This window comes from Vicia villosa, linkage group LG5 (genome assembly GCF_029867415.1).
Source record: "Vicia villosa cultivar HV-30 ecotype Madison, WI linkage group LG5, Vvil1.0, whole genome shotgun sequence".
Lineage (NCBI taxonomy): Eukaryota > Viridiplantae > Streptophyta > Magnoliopsida > Fabales > Fabaceae > Vicia > Vicia villosa.
The window spans coordinates 137,347,838-137,362,550 of record NC_081184.1 but is presented as its reverse complement, the minus strand read 5'-3'; the positions used below and the strand labels follow the sequence as shown (position 1 = coordinate 137,362,550).

The following is a 14,713-nucleotide window of genomic DNA, read 5'->3' as shown; positions in this document are numbered from 1 at the left end:
ACTGTAATTTAAAAAATATATATATGACATGGCAAAATGATTTGTTTCTATTGGATGACAGTATAAAACTTTTTTACACTGTCAGTGCACTACCTTTAACCTCTTTAGCACTAACTTTTTTTTAAAAAAGGGTTTAATGGTTATGCAATGTCAGTGTAAAAAGTTTTATATATATTAGATGTTACAACCATTCATAATTATTATTTTATATATAATTAAAATAAAAGTCAAACATAACTAAAAATCTGATGGTTACAATTCACTGACGGTATAAAACTACTTTACATCGTTGGTGTATTCCCATTAAATTTAAATTAAAATGTGAAAAATAGAAACTAATTTGCAATTTTAAAAGGATCAATTTGTAAATTTTGAAAATTATTAGGGTATATTTATATTATTTTTATTTTAAATTTTAGAGGTGAATTTGAAATTTTCATAAAATATGAGAATCATCTTGTAAAATTTAAATAAACTAATAATAAACAATTTAACATTAACATATATAGAGTGAACGAGCAATTTCAATTTTTTTTTATATTTTTGTGCTATTTGAAATTCTTCGAATTTAATTCTAATAAAATATTTTATAAATTTACATCAATTTAACGATTCTTAATATTTTTTATTCAAATAATAAATTTTAGTCAAATCATTTTAATTTTTTTTTAAAAAATTAGTTTTTCTCATTATAATATTTCATCCAAACACACTTTTAAGTTTTTTTTGCGAGTTGACTTTTGAATATCTTAGAGAAACAAACTTTGATAAGTTGTGTCGATGTATGATATTTTAAAAATATAAAAAATAAATAATTATATATATATATATATATATATATATATATATATATATATATATTATTTTAAAAATATTTAAATATCTAACAAATTTCAATTATAAACACAACCCAAAAATATATTTATAAGAAAACTAAACTCGTGCAAATTACAAAGTACAAAAGTTTTTTTAAACCTAAATAATATCTGTATCTAAACTTTAAAAGAATTTAAAAAAATCTTAAATATCCATATCAATTAAATCAAATGAAATTTTAAAAATATAAAGATTGAATAAACTCCAGAAACTTCAAGATCGATGTGCTGAAAAGAAATATATACTTTTCATAAACTGCTTGACTCTTGAATAGCTATCCTCCTTCATTCTTCTAACAACAAACAAACTACCATAACTAGTGGCTATTTGATGATTGAGAGTCCAACTCTATCACGTTTCATTCCTCACGAGAACACGACTCAAGCATTAATATTAAGACTAAAACATTGATTTTGACAACTATCCATCTGAATTATACTATTAATTAATAGCCACATGGATAAAAAATATTAATTAATTAAACAAAGCATGACAGAAACAAGGAAAACGTTCGTTCAATTTGGGAAGACGCGGCTCAGCATCGTCAACTTGTCCTGTTATTGCATATATATACTCAGTAGGGGTGGACAACATGGAACCAACCGAGAAAAACCGTCCGACCCGTATGAATATTTTAGCCTTCGGTCGGGTTTATTCGGTTCTGCGGTTTGTGCGGGTGAAAACAACGGATTTAAAGGGGTAAGTGTGGTCGGGTTCGGATTGAACCCGTCGGACCCCGAACCCGACCGATAGTTTTATTATTCTATTGGTTTGTTACTCAGTTTTATCCAAATAACACAGCCCAATTTTCAGGCCCAGATCAATTTGATAAAACCACTTTGTAACCCTAATCTCATTCATTCATTCATTCTTACGGAAATCAATCCGCCGCCGCTCTCCCTCATTCCTTCATCTTCTTTGTTGCTACCATGAACAACAATGAACAATCACTCCGTTCCTCTCTTTGTTTATTATCACGTCTCTTCCCTTCAAAATACAAGGTTCATTTTGAAATCTGACCCAACCCCAATCGATCTGTAAACAATATCGTCTCAATACTTGAAGAAAGACGACTTACTAGTGTTTGTTTGAAAGGTATAATATGTTGTGGTTTGTTAATCTCATAGATGTATTCCATTAGTGTTTGATTTGTTTCACTAACATGTGTTTTGTGATTTTTTGTAGCCACCCCTGTCATCTTCATCCTCTTAAGGAGGTTAGTTTATCCTATTTTTCTATAGAACTACATCTTACTTAACTTTTCAATTTTTTTTGTTTGCTGCAATATTGTATGGCTTTGATTTAAGTTTAGGTTTACATTTAAGTGATTTTTGACCTGATGTTTTATTAAGTGATTTTTTATTTTATATTTTTTAGAATGGTTATGATTTATGAATCCAGTGAAAAAAGACTCAAAACACCACTTGTCTTTGTTTGAAAAAGCTTTTGGAAAGGAGATTCAGATCTGGACTCTTGATTTGCTGCACAACTCACTATCCTGTCGTCAAAAACTAAAAACTGACACTGTAAATTCAATATATAACAATTTTTAATGGAAACTTTAAAATAATGCATCTATCTTGTGTAATTAGTTTTACAAACTTGATCCATAAGGTTATATTTTTTAAACCTTAAATAATGCATTTTATAGTTTGTTTCAAGTAACAAACTTGCTTCTGTTGTTAGATCTATGAGGTATTTCAATCAACACATTTTTCTTGCTGCCATATTTAAGAGAAATTGAATGTCTTATGCTTTAATAATATATATATATATATATATATATATATATATATATATATATATATATATATATATATATATATATATATATATATATATATATATATAAAGTTTGTTTAGTATAATGTGTTTTTGAGGGAGATATTATAAATAACCTGAGAAAATTGATGGAGGACCTCTTAATGAAAGGATAAGTTTAACAAGTCCTATTTTTTCCTGTTATGTCATGCTGGAATTCTTTTTATTTACTCTTGTTTAAGTGTTAGTAATATGTATTTTTTGTTTTCAGTATCAATGGAGTTTCAAAGGCAATTGGAGCAAAAAGTGTTTGAGATGGTGAGTTTAGAATTAACTGTTAAATTATTTTAATCTTTTGAACCGGATGTTTGAATTTGGAACTAACTATGTGAATTTGAAACAAACTCTGAATTTAGAACTGTTATGAACTCATTTGTGGAACTAACTCTAAATTTTAAATTTGGAACTCTCTTAATTTTGAAATCTATTTTAATATATACATGATTTAATTCTGAAATAATTTATGGTTTTTTAGAGTTTTACAAGATTTATGATACTGAGATACTTTGGGAGTTTTGGAGAGGTATGATATTATATAGATTTGTTTTTATAGTTGAGTTTCTCTGGATGTATGATACTGAGATACTCCTCTGGATGTTTGAATATGGTTTTATAGTTGAGTTTTGTTTTTATATAATTAATTCATTAGATTTGTTTCATCAAACTTTTTAATTTTCTGAATTTTTTCTAATATCAGTTTTATTTTTTCTTTTTTCTATGTAGGATCTTGTTGTGTATGGATAATTATAGCATAATAAAGGAGGAAATTGCTTTGTCTTGTGTCTGCTTCAAGGCTTCAAGTCTATTTATCAACATAGAAATTGAAGGAAAAAAATTGAAAAGATTATAATCAAGAAATAGAAGACAAATTTGCCTCAGCTGTGGAGAAAGCATCAACATAACACAAATATGAACATATGGACTTTTGGACAAACATAAATTGTGTTATTTACTCTATTATATTAAATGTTTTAATTTTAAGAAATAACAAAAAAACAATAATAATTTTAAGAAATAACAAAAAAACAAGATATTTATTTTTTAAATTAAAAATTAAGTAAAAATAATTCAATTTCCTAATTTTAGAATGGATATAAAAAGATCCTGATTTAAGAAGGGCCAAAATTTAACCTGGCCCAGTAATTATAAATCTGCAAATAAATAAAAAAATAAGTTAAATTTTAAATTTGGGCTTAAAAGGTTATATGGCCCAACACATTCTTAACCGAATTAAACCGGTTTGCCTAACCGATCCGAACTAAACCGGATCCGACCAAACCGAAAGGCCCAACGGTCGGAAATTGGGTCTGGATAACTCACCCGAGGGTTGGTCCGGTTCTGGGTTTTGGGCCCGAATCCGAACCGAACCGAACCGTTGTCCACCCCTTACTCAGCATGCAAGTCTACACTTTGCTTTGTGAACACATAATAATAGTTTAATATATGAACTTTGTTTAATAGCTAATAACGACAAAATTAAATGAATGAAAAGTATATGGGTAAATTGACAAAACTTTATTTTGTCAGGAAAAATAAAGAATTCAAAATAATAATAATAATAATAATAATAATAATAATAATAATAATAATAATAATAATAATAATAATAATATACTAAAATAAGAACTATTAATGTTTTATTGAATATATTGTAAAATGAGTGAGGAGCAATTTTTGTTTTTTGTTTTTGTAAGCAAGATATATTCAGGGCCGGTCCCGACATTTTAGAGGCCCCGGACAAATAATTAAAATAAGCCCCTGAATAAAAAAATAACATCATTTATTTAAATTATAAATAGCATCAACAACATCAAAAGTAATCATTAATCCATGTAACTAACAAAAAAATATATATTCTGATCAATATTATCAAAATACCTTCTAGCTACTTAAAAAAAGTCTCCCTTCTAGCATTTTTTGAAGAAAATTCTTCAATCAAGTCTTCATATTGTATATTCTCCAACAAATCATTCTCAATTGCTATCAATGCTAACCCATTAAGCCTTTCTTGTAACATGGTAGACCGCAAATAAGACTTCAACAACTTCAGTTTTGAAAAACTTCTTTCTGCTGAGGCAACAGTCACAGGAATAGTCAATAAAATTCTATAGGCAATGAGTGTATTAGGAAAAAAATCCATGTCTTTCAAAAATCTTAATATATCAATAGGTCCAATATTTCCTGCAGGCAACATATCTCTTAGTAGCCTTAACTCCACACATAATTCTTTCTCATCAATATCACATTGCTCATTATGTTTCAATGCCTCTTCAAAACGCCTACAATAAGACTCTAAAGTTGCATTGTCTAATGATTGTAAATTTTGAGAAGTAAATAAGAAACCAAAAACACTTTCATATTGTTGGTATTGCTCAAATCTCTTATTAAGAGATACAATAGCTTGATCAACAAGATAAAGAAAATAATTAACTCTAAAAGATTCCTCTTCAGATAGCTCAATTGGTGGGGTATTTAAATTCTCATCAAATTGTCTTTTTCTTCGAATTATACGCCTTTGAGGAAATACTGGATCAATATTCAATTCAAGAGCAATTTCTGTAGCATAATTCAAGGCATTTTTAAATCCAGTTTCTCTATATTCCTTAAAAAATGAAAGCAACCCCGCTATTTTTTCCATAGCAACATCAATAACCATATCCCTTGACTGTAAGAGCTTGCTAACCACATTAATTGCAGATAATATTTCAAACCAAATAATTATAGACATTAAAAACTCAAAATCACCAAGCTCATTTGTTGCTAAGGATTTAGCTTCACTTCTTATTTTAGAATCAAGATCCTTTTCTGACACTTCAAGTAAAGCTTCTCTAAAATCTGACATTTGAGTTTTAATAGCTTTGACACTATCAACATGACTCTCCCAACGAGTGGATGACAATGATTTTGGAGTCAAGCATTTTACATTATCTTTCAAAATTTGCCATCTCTTAGTAGAATTAGCAAAAATAGTATAAATGCGTTGAACAACTCCAAAAAAATTCCTAGCTTTAGCACAAGAGTTAGCCATATCACACAATGTCAAATTTAGACTATGACAAGCACAAGGAGTATAAAAGGCTCTTGGGTTTATGTCTAAAAATTTCTTTTGTACACCTTGATGTTTTCCTTTCATATTTGACCCATTATCATAACCTTGTCCCCGCACATCTAATATGTCAAGATCAAGCTTTTTCAATTCATCTTGTAAAACATCAAAAAGCCCTTGACCACTTGTATCATTCACATTTAAAAATCCTAAAAAAGATTCTTCAACACTAACAAAATTTGAAGAAACATCCACATATCGTATTATCAAAGACATTTGCTCTTGGTGACTAACATCAGGAGTACAATCAAGTATCACTGAGAAATACTTCGCTTGTTTAACTTTTCTAATTATTTCATTTTTAATTGAAGAAGCAAGCAAAAGTATTAACTCATTTTAAATTTTATGTCCAAGAAAGTGAACATGAACATTATCATCTGTAATACGTCTAACATGTTCTTGGACAATTGGATCAAATTCAGCTAACATTTCAATTAAGCCAAAAAGTTCCCATTGCTATTTTGGTACAATCTCTCATTAGAACCACGAAAGGCCAAATTATGTTTATCAAGAAATTTGACTATTGAAATAATTCTTTTTAAAACATTTTTCCAATGTTCCTTTTCTTTCTCAATCAACATTTGAGTTGTCTTATCAATAGTTTGAAAATTTTGCATTCTTTTACGTAACTCATACCAAGTAGCCATATTATGAACATGTTCCATGCCTATCTCATGCTCCTTAAGTCTCTCACCAACATGTTTCCAAGTAGAAAAACCCTCATTTGCTAATTGACCTCTACCAATCCCTCTTTTAAAATTTTTACAACAAAAGCAAAAAACTCTATCAAGCTTTTTTGAATAAACAAGCCAATCTCTATCGCATTTCTCTCCATTTGGTAAAACTCTAGTATACAAATTATTCGTAAAACGTCTAGATGATCTATCTTTAGGACCCTTCACTATAGACAAATCTCTTTTAGGACCTTTTGTCGCTAATAAATCAATCATTCTAGACTCAAGAGAATCCCATATTATTGGATCAAATATATCTATATCCTCACCATTTTTATTAGCATTATCAACATTTTCAGCATCAACATTTTCAGCACCTAAATTAGCATCAACATTTTCACCATTTTCCTCCATATTTTCAATAATTCCAACATCAACATTTTGATTTTCAATAGAAATTTGTGGTTCTTTTATAATAAATTTACCAAGAGCTCCTGATTGAGATTGAGTTAACTCATCATGTCTTTTCTTTTTCTTACGCTTCTCACATCCAGAATCAAACTTTCTAATTTTATGAGGCAATTTAGGAGGCATAGAGAGGAATAATGAAAACAAATCTAGAACCTGAAATTGAAGTCGATCATTTCCACAATGTTGAAGTTGAACCGATAAATCCCGTAGCATTGAAGTAGAGCCGGTATTTTTCATAGCGTTGAAATTGAAAAGATAAATAAAAAAGTTAGCCTTTTTACTTTACTAAAAAAAATAACATTTAAATGTTTAAGTGTTTAACTTACAAATTTCATAGATACAAAAATTTCATAATAAGAGTTTAATTTAAAAATTTTCTTTTTAAAAAACAATATTAAAAATTTTAAAATAAAAACAATGAACTTCATTTATTAAACCATATGTATGATCCAAGGCCTCCAAAAAAATAAACCATAAAAAATATCAACATTGTGGGAATATAAAATTAGTACACCAATCATGTGTATCTATTCTCAAACAATAAAAAAGAAAGTACACCAACACCACCATGTTATAGTGAAACATTAAACCATATGTATGATGCGTATCTATTCTCAAACAATAAAATGACTAAATCTAATAAGTAATAAATAATAAATTAATAATCATCTTCTTCTTCACTTTCTCTCTCTCTCTCTCTCTCTCTCTCTCTCTCTCTCACACACAGTCAAAACAAACAACAACATAACAGTACCGTTCAAAAATAAAAAATAAAAAAACCTATTTCTTTCCTCTCAAATCTCAATCTTATCAATAAAAATTTATATCCTCAAGCAACAAAAACCATCAAGAGACAATCAACACTTTTAATTTCATAATGAAGAAAAAAAATAAACAAAGTTATCACTATCAGTAAATAATTTTTTGAAGCAAAGAGCAATAGATGACGACGTTACCTTGGAGACGGGCACGGTGGAGCTGTGATGGATTCGCTAGTTTTAGTGTGGTGGCGGGTGACGGCGATAAAGCAGCGCTGCGGTGGCCGGTGGTAGAGCTAGAGGTGGAGAAGTGGACGGTACGATATCGATGGAAAGTGAAAAGTTGCAGATGAATAAAAACTCAAAGAAGAAAATCTATATTTTTTTTGTTGAGTTGCTATTATTTTTAATGGGTTACTATTATTTTTGTTGGGCTTATAGTTGATTGGGCCTGTTGATTGTTATTTACACCCTTTGACTGATTCATACAACTACAAAAAAAAAATGAGGCCCTTGATTTTTGGAGGCCCTGGGCTGTGGGCCTGCTTGCCCTGGCCCAGGGCCGGCCCTGGATATATTAATAACGGAGAACTAAGGGTTCTCCAACCCGATTACACAAGAAGCGGGATAACCCGAACAAAAAAAGAAAAATTACAACCAAATAAACTTATGAGAGAAAAAGAAGCGGATCTTTTAGAAACTCATAAAACGAATAATTGGAGTATGTAATTTTCCCACAAAAGGACCATTTCCAAACCATATACTTTATATTCCACACCATGTCGTTAAAATTCCAATTTTCGGTACGGAAGCACACACCATTCCGGACCAACCAAATCGTCCAAATAGTAGCTAGCCAAACGACATCCGCCTTACTACTCCTAACCTTTTTGTCCCGGAAGAAACAATGCCACTCCATAAAATTCGGCAAGCACCCCTCCTCCATTTCCCCCTCTTTTCCCACCCAAAGAGCTATCTCATTCCAAATAGCTTTCACCACCCAACAACCAAAAAAAGAATGGTTTCTACTCTCTATATCATAATCACAAAAGCAACACTTTAAAGTATCTACCGGTATATTAATTCCTCTATACACCAAGCAATCCTTAGTCGGAATCTTATCAAGAAGAAATCTCCAACCAAACGCCTTAATTTTGAAAGGCACCTCCGCCTTCCAAAGTAGCCCAAACACCCCATCATGTTTATTCGGCGGCCCAACCGGAATGAATCCTCTACCCAAAAAAGAGTAACAAGAAGCTACCGAGAAGATGCCATCACCGGATAAAGCCCAAAACACCTCATCTCTCCCCTCCCCCACACCACCAAAATCGGCCAACACCTCTCTCAACCGAACAATACCCTCCCTAACATTTCTCTCCGCCCATCTACTCGCGGGAATCCCAAAATCACCCCATCTCCAACCATCCTCTACCCACCCTCCCATGGTAGCAACCGAAACCCCTTTCTAAAACGAAGCCTCATATAACACCGGAAACTCATCACACAAAGAAAAGCCTCTCCACCATTTGGCTTCCCAAAAAGGAGTTGTAAAACCTTTTTTCACCACCCACCTACATCCTTCAACAATAGGATCCCAACAAGAGGACCTACCCATTTTCAAAAGATCCCTCCACCATAAAGAAGAAAGAGATGAAGTAGAAGTAAACGAAGAAACTTTATTATCAAACTTACCGTACACCAAAGAAGCTACATCGCCGTACCGAGCTTTCAAAACACTTAACCATAAAGACTCACGCCCATTCAAAATCCTCCACCTCCACTTCGAAAGGAGAGCATTATTAAAAACCGAAATATTTTTAACCCCAATTCCCCCTTTCTCAAAAGGAAGAATCACATCCCTCCAACTAACCCAATGTATCTTTCTCTTCTCCTCCACTCCTCCCCACAAAAAATTACTTTGTATCCTATTAACTTCTTTCACCACTTTCAAAGGCATCTTGTAAAACGACATCGTAAAAATAGCCAAAGAAGTGAGAATGGACTTCAAAAGCGTTATTCTCCCGCCCAAATTTAAGAAACGATGTTTCCAACTTCCTAACCGCTTCTTTAAATTAAGCACCAACGGCCTCCAAGTCGCCTCCTTTCTAGGATCGAAACCAACCGGAATACCAAGAAAATAAAAATTGCTTTCCTCCACTTTACAAGAGAGAAAAGAACCCGCGGCTTCCACAAAAGACTCCGTAGTATTGATTCCAATTAATTTGCTTTTATGAAAATTGATACCGAGACCCGACACAATCTCAAAAGCTCTTAAAACCCCCTTTATCGCCCTTATTTGCTTCCAAGATCCTTCCCCCACCAAAAGAGTGTCATCCGCAAATTGGAGAATATCCACCATACAAGTGTTTTTAATTCTAAAGCTCTCAAATTCCCCAATTTCTATAGATTTCCTCACCAACCCCGCAAGACCCTCCGCCACCAAAACGAAAAGAAAATGAGAAAGAGGATCTCCTTGTCTCAACCCTTTAAAAACACCAAAATCCTTCGTAGGACTTCCGTTGACAAGCATCGACATGCTACTATTGAAAACTAACAATTCCATCCAACCCATCCATCTCCTACCAAATCCCATTCTCTTCAACATATATCTCAAAAAACTCCAACTAACTTTATCATACGCCTTCTCAAAATCAACTTTAAACAACACACAATTTTTTCTTTCCCTCCTCGCATAATCCACCACCTCATTAGCCACCAACACACCATCCAAAAGGTATATACCGGGCACAAAAGCATTTTGACAAGGAGAAATCACCGTATCAAGTACCCATTTTAACCTCCCCGCCAAAAGCTTTGCCACCACTTTGTACATGCAACCGACCAAACAAATGGGTCTATAATCGTCAAGAGATAGCGGGTTACTATTCTTCGGAATCAAAGATAAAAATGAGGAAGATATTGCCTTTGAGATTACATTGCCGGAATAGAAGTATTTGAAATAATTCCCAAAATCATCTTTAATGATACTCCAACATTTCTTAACAAAAAGAAAAGAAAACCCATCCGGGCCCGGGCACCTATCCCCCCCACAACTCCACACCGCCTCCTTTATCTCCTCTTCTAAAAACGGTTTTTCGAGACGCTCCGCCACCTCCTCATTAATACCCTTGAAATCAACACCCTCCAACAAAGGTCTACTCTCCTCCACCTCGACAAATTTATCTTTAAAGTGCTTAAAGACTGAATCCCTCACTTCCTCCACCGTAACCGCCATTCCCTCCTCCGTGGCAATAGGACCTAAATGATTAAAACTTCTCTTCTCTTTCATGACCTTGTGGAAAAACCCACTATTAGCATCCCCATCCTTAATCCATCTCAACCTAGCTTTTTGTAGGAGCATATTTTCTTTTATTCTCAAGTTTCTCCAAATCTTGCTAGAAGCCTCCCTCCTTAAATCAAGATTGGCCTCAATAAGATCCTCGGAAATATTCTCCAAGCAAACATCAACCGCATTCAAGTCCCTAACACCTTCTTCCATGTTCAACTCATACCTACCGAAGACCTCCCTATTCCACACCTTCAATTTATCCTTCAAAAGCCTAAGCTTTTCTTTAAGAACAAAATCACCCCTCCCATAAATTCTCATGTTCGCCCACTCCTTCTCCACGAAAGGCAAAAAGGAATCAAAATAAAACCATTCATTATTGAATCTAAACGGTTTTGGACCCCAATTCGAATTATCCACCTCAAGCCAAATAGGACAATGGTCGGAAATATCCCTCTCACCAATCAATTGACCAATCACTCCCCACCTACTCACCACATTATCCGCCACAAGGAAACGATCAATTCTACTCATTGATTTTCCATCTCCACTATACCACGAGAAATTATTCCCCTTACAAGGAACATCAACCAACAAACTTTTGTTAATGAACTCCGTAAATAATCCCATTTCAAGATTATTCACCACACCCGTTCTCCCTTTCCTCTCTTTTCTATCTTTAACCGCATTAAAATCCCCTCCTATGATCCACTCCCCGTCAACAAAAGACTCCTTCAATCTAAGAAGCTCGTTCCACAATAATCTCTTCTTAAGTGAGGAGCAACTTAAAAAATTTCAAGATTTATTTTGCCTAAAATATCTACAGGAAAATTTTTAAAATACTCTGTTAGCATCTTCAAAGCTAAATCTTCACAGTAAGTAAAACAAAAACAACAGAATAATAAGAAATTTGTTTTCTAGTTTACTTTAACGAGGAAGTTTGAAAGCAGAATGAGTTAGGTTTAGGACAAAAATGAATAGACAAGTAGAAATTATATAAAACAAAGAGTTTTATAGTGGTGCACTGAAAGTGTAAATTTTTTTTACACTGTCATCCAATATGAATATATAATTCTACCATGTAATATAAGTAGTTTAAAAATTCTAGTTTGACTTGGCGAGATACATTATCGTCATTGGTTGACAGTATAAATTTAATTTACACTGTCAGTGTGTCACCCATTTTCTCATAAACAAATATGCGTAACTTTTTCCCACTGTTTAAATAAGGGACCATGGTGAGAATTTGTTCCCCTCTTTTTTTAGTTTTATATTAAAAGATATAACATATACCCACGATTGATATAAGGGACCGACGTGAGTTACTCCTTTTAAATTAAAACAAAAAAATGGAGATGCAACTTATTTCTCTTAAAAACAAAATAACACACTCTAGCAAAAACCCATATCAATAAAGGTATGAAGCACCATTTATTTACTAACCTCCACCATATCATATCTAATTCGTACGAAGTAAGGAAAGAAAACACGAAATTCGCAAGAAGGATACACGAAACTCATTTCTTTCACTTCTTCACATTTCTGGTACGTGAAATATTTATACTATTCATGTTACAATAATGTTGTTGTTGAGACCTTAAACCCTAGAAGTTTGTAGTGTTATATTTGTGGAAGTCCTAAATTAGGGCACCCTCACTTGGGAATCATATCGCCCAGGCGATGACTCGGAGACCCGCCCAAAGGTATCCATGACGCGTGAGTCAGGAAAGAGAGAGTTTCCACTAACTCCTGAATCATAGGTGGTCAATAACCTTCCCTGATAAGAAGGAAGCTGATGACGCCACTAAGGGGGACTCAAATCCTACTCCCTAGAGGCATTTATAAATACATCTTCTCTTAAGGGGAGAAAGACAGATCCTAAGTCATGCACATTTTTACACCCTAAAGAACACAACACTCACCAAGGTCTTAACATCCTACTTAACATAACCATACACTTGCTCCCAAACATCACTGATAATTAGCAGAGCCTTTCACCTCACATGAATAAGATTTCTAAACTACCACAAAACACCGCCGTACAAGACTTCTCGTGTTGCAGGAAAGCCCTAACCACCATATCATGCTATAAACATACCAAGGGTTATGAGTTTCCATGCCCTTGCAGGGGAAACATGCACACCAATACATTTTGACCACTACAAGGTTTAATGTTATTGTTGTTGTTGTTGAGGCCCTAAACTCTAGAGGTTTAATGTTTTTGTTGTTGTTGTTGAGATTGAGATTGAAGTTTTTATGTTGTTGTTATTATTTAGATTGAGATTGAATTTTACACGTTGTTGTTTTTTTAGATAAGTAAAAGATTTATTGTTGATGTTGTTATTGATATTGAAGGTTTTAATGTTGATGTTTTGTTGAGGTTGAGATTGAGATTTTTTTTTTGTATTGTTATTGTTGTTGTTTTTGGTGTTTAGATTGAAATTAAATGTTATATGTTGTTGTTTTTGTTGTTGTTGTGACTTAGAAATGTTTTGATTTTATAATGTTACTTAAAAATGTTTTGAAATTAGAATTGTTTTCATTTAAGATGCATGGTTTTACAAAGATTTTGATTTTATTTTCAAAAAGTATTTATGAGCTATAGTTGGATGAAAGCTAATATATTAAGTTCGGTGTATGAGAAAGGAATGGCTGAGTTTCTTAAATTTGCGAAGAAAAAAACTTCCTAACAATAATGAAATCTTTTATTGTCCTTGTGTTATATGTAGAATACAACTTTTTTAAAAGGAAGTAATCAATCGCCTATATTATGATGGAATTAGTCAACATTATACAGTATGGCATGGTGAAGTGGATAAAAACCAAACCCTGTCAGATAGAAATGAAGTTGATGTAGATATAGATTATTGAATAAAAGATATGATTCGTGGTATTGGAGAAGATTCTTTTAGGAAAGCCCATGTGTATGTTACTTTATGTACTGAAAAGGAAGAGCCGTTATAAAGGGGGTGCACAAATTTTACACAGTTGTAACAATGTTAACATTATTAAATTAATTCAAAAAGTGGGTGGACGGATAAAAATTTCTCTAAATTGCTTGAATTGCTAAAAGAAATGTTTTGAGAAGGTAACACGTTATCGGGCTGCAATTATAAGGCCAAGAAGATAGTGTGTCCAATGGGGTTGGATTATATAAAAGATATGCATGTCATAATGATTGCATATTATATTGGAAAAAGTACAAAAATTGAATCCGTGCCCGAAGTATGGGGATTTGCGCTACAAGGTGAAGGACGACAGTGCTGATGATGATGACAGTGTAAGCAAAAAACATTCTCTTGTCAAAGTGTTGTGGTACCTATAAAAAATTATAAGGTTCAAGAGATTGTTTGCTAGTGTAAATGATGAAAATAATATTAGATGACATGCATATGAAATAAAATGCGATGTAAAAATTTTCCATGTAGTTGATTCTTTGCGATGGAAGAAAATTGATTCATTGTATCTGAATTATGGCAATGAGACAAGAAACATTAGTCTTGGACTTGGAACTAATGGACTAAATCCCTTTGGTAATTTGAGTACTAATCATATTTCATGGCATATTATTTTCATTAATTACAACATATCTCTATGGTGTGCATGAAGCAGAAATATATAATGTTATTTATGATGAATTTCGGTGCTAAGGCAACCAGGAAACAAGCTATATGTTTATCTAAGTTCAATGGTTAAAGGTTTAAGAGTTTTATGGGAGAAA

General features: G+C 32.6%; 1 long non-coding RNA gene and 1 pseudogene across 2 annotated transcripts; one reads left to right on the top strand and one right to left on the bottom strand.

The window, feature by feature from the left end:
- The first annotated feature begins 1,216 nt into the window (after nt 1-1,216).
- Nucleotides 1,217-4,357, top strand: LOC131607483 (uncharacterized). Of its 2 annotated transcripts, none has more exons than XR_009285319.1 (4): nt 1,217-1,971; nt 2,062-2,092; nt 2,909-3,220; nt 3,421-4,357. It is a non-coding gene; the product is annotated as an uncharacterized LOC131607483 (long non-coding RNA). The 2 variants fall into 2 exon arrangements; XR_009285318.1 differs by having other exon boundaries at nt 1,263-1,971; nt 2,909-2,955.
- A 225-nt stretch (nt 4,358-4,582) lies between these two features.
- LOC131605544 (uncharacterized) lies at nt 4,583-7,185 on the bottom strand (annotated as a pseudogene).
- Between the last annotated feature and the right edge of the window lie 7,528 nt (nt 7,186-14,713).